This window comes from Cervus canadensis, chromosome 28, assembly GCF_019320065.1.
Source record: "Cervus canadensis isolate Bull #8, Minnesota chromosome 28, ASM1932006v1, whole genome shotgun sequence".
In the NCBI taxonomy this organism is placed as follows: Eukaryota; Metazoa; Chordata; class Mammalia; order Artiodactyla; family Cervidae; genus Cervus; species Cervus canadensis.
Window position 1 is genome coordinate 49,176,392 of NC_057413.1, and position 2,672 is coordinate 49,179,063.

Sequence of the window (2,672 nt, forward strand, 5' to 3'; positions counted from 1 at the left end):
TGCTTCTTGCTTGAGGTTTCTAAACAACCCTCCTCCTCCACTCTGGAAAGGAGGAGGACAAATATGATAGTACCCATTTTGTGGATGAGAGAACTGAGGATCAGAGAAATGCACATACTTCCTTGAACTCATGGAGCCAGGCAGTCACCGGGTTAGAACAACCCAGCTTTCTCATCTCCCAGCCAGGTGCTCAACAATGGATTTAATGCCTCCACAAGCTTCCATAGGGAATGTACCTACCTATGGCTTCCAGGACCCAGTGGGATTTGCTCATCCCACAAGCAGGGCGGTTGCACCTATGTTTAAAGACTTGGCAAAGAGGGTGTGTCTGGGTCCCAGGCCTCTGCAAGGGGGACCCTCTCTTGGGGCCTCTGCGCACCCCAAGGTGGCAGTCTGCACCAGGGCGCCTGTTCCATCTCCGGCCCGCCTGTGTGTGGCTGTCTGTTGGTGTCTCTGGCAGCCTACATGTAGACAAACTGCGTCTGACCCCCGCGGAGCAGTGTCTGTCTCCCTGAGCAGCCCAGCTAGAGAACATTGACCAGGTTCCCAAGCTGGTTCTCCTGGGGAAACATTTTCCAGGGCCTACAACAATGTTGCATTTGATTTGATTTCTTTCCCCCCTTTGCAGGCGATTGTGTGGTTTGGGGTGTTTTGCTCCTAGTTATAATCCAATAAAGGCCAGCTGCTGAGATTTTTCCAAGAGTGCCGCTTTCAACCGCCCTCGTTGAAAACGCTCTAATTTATTTCAGTCGCTTGTGGGAAAACCAGCCTCAGCTCAAAACAAAGGCGTCCTGTGCTGATGTAATTGCCCCCTGAGTCGCTCCTCAGGGCTCCAGGTCTGCTGGTGTTCACAGAGGCAGGCCCTCGAAGCACCATCCTTTCTTGATGGCAGAAGTCATCCTGAAGGACCTCACTGTCTTCCCAACCCCTTCGGGGGGACACAGGCGTCTCAACTCCCAGTGAGATCGGGAGCCAAGACGTTCTCCACGGCTCATGCATTTCCTGTGGCTCACAGGGGTCAGTCCACTGGTTTGTCACCTTCAGGTGAATTCATCTAATCACTTTCTGTCTGTTTAGTAGGTAGTTGAGTCCTGCCCATTGAGGGGCTAGAAGTTTGGGTGACAAGATTGATTTAGAAAGAGGGAATTTTGGACTTCCCTGGTGTTCCAGTGCTTAAGAATCCGCCTGCCAATACAGGAGACGTTTGCTGGATCCCTGGTCCAGGAAGATCCCACTTGTTGTGGAGCCACTAAATCTGGGTGCTGAAACTACCGAGCCTGAGCTCTAGAGTCCATGGTCCACAACAAGAGAAGCCAATGCAATGAGAAGTCTGAGCACCGAAACTAGAGAAAACCCGCATGTAACAAGGAAAACCCAGCACAGCCAAAAATAAATAAATAAATAAAATTAAAAAAAAAAAAAGAAAGGGCATTTGACTAAAACAGATCTTCAGTGGGGCCCAGATGTGATGGAACCTTCAGGAGGAGGTCTGGGCACTTTGGGGGAGGGAGAGGGGGAGACAGAGGGGCAGGGAAGCAACACCAAGGTGGGAGGAGACCTTCCCGGCAACCTGCTCTCAGCCAGCCAAGCTGGTCTCTTCCGCCTCCCGTTCAGTCTGAGTGCCACTAGACCCCTGGCTAACGTGATTCCTGACCTAATCATCGACTTGGTATCATGCTGTCCAAGCACCTTTCCTCTTTTGAAGCACAAGGACGTCCTGGCCTGACGTCCAAAATGGCGTCCAAAATTCAAAATGGCGGGCCCCGTGACCGATCGACGTGTGAATTGTAGAGACGATTCTGACTGAGTTACAAAAAGGGTGGCGCCACCTGTTTGGCTATAACTGTGTTTCCAAACGAAGGGCTCCAGGGATGTGCTGTGGGGCTGGCTGCCTCCAAGGCCCTGTTTTTCATTTCATTTGCAAAGTGATTTCCATAGAGCCACAGAGCTCTGTTTTCTTTCAAGTCAGAGGAAGTCACATGCTGGTGAGCATTTGCCTGGGAGGTGCACGTCCTCGCCCACGGGCTCCCCTCTCTGCCCAGCTATTCCTTCCTTAGAACCACCTGGAGGTGGTTGGAGTCAGGTGGCTGGAGTCTTGCACAGGTAGGAGCTGGACCTCTTCTGGTCTGGGTTGTTCAGTTCAGTTCATTGCTCAGTCGTGTCCAACTGTTTGCGACCCCATGGACTGCAGAATGCCAGGCTTTCCTGTCCATCACCAACTCCTGGAGCTTGATCAAATTCATGTCCATCGAGTAGATAATGCCATCGAACCATCTCATCCTCTGTTGTCCCCTTCTTCTCCTGCCTTCAATCTTTCCCAGCATCAGGGTCTTTTCCAGTGAGTCAGTTCTTCGCATCAGGTGGCCAAAGTATTGAAGCTTCAGCTTCAGCATCAGTCCTTCCAGTGAATATTCAGGACTGCTTTCCTTTAGGATGGACTGGTTGGATCTCCTTACTGTCCGTTAGTGAAGATTTAAAGCACTGGCATGGTGTAGGCATGGAGGACACCCAAATGCTTTAGAAGTCTGGATTTCTGGGATTCACAGCCTTCAGAGATTCTGGTTCAGTCTGAGGTTGGATTCGAGTATCTTTTTTTCTTCTTGACCTCACCACAAGGTATATGGGGTCTTAGTTCCCTGACCAGGGATTGAACCTATGCCCCCTGCATTGGA

General features: G+C 51.0%; 1 long non-coding RNA gene across 1 annotated transcript; it reads right to left on the reverse strand.

Moving 5' to 3' along the window:
- Positions 1-686: 686 nt before the first annotated feature.
- On the reverse strand, positions 687-1,758 carry LOC122429323. The gene is made up of 2 exons (XR_006265953.1): positions 1,571-1,758; positions 687-1,106 (listed from the first exon to the last, which is right to left on the reverse strand). It is a non-coding gene; the product is annotated as an uncharacterized LOC122429323 (long non-coding RNA).
- Between the last annotated feature and the right edge of the window lie 914 nt (positions 1,759-2,672).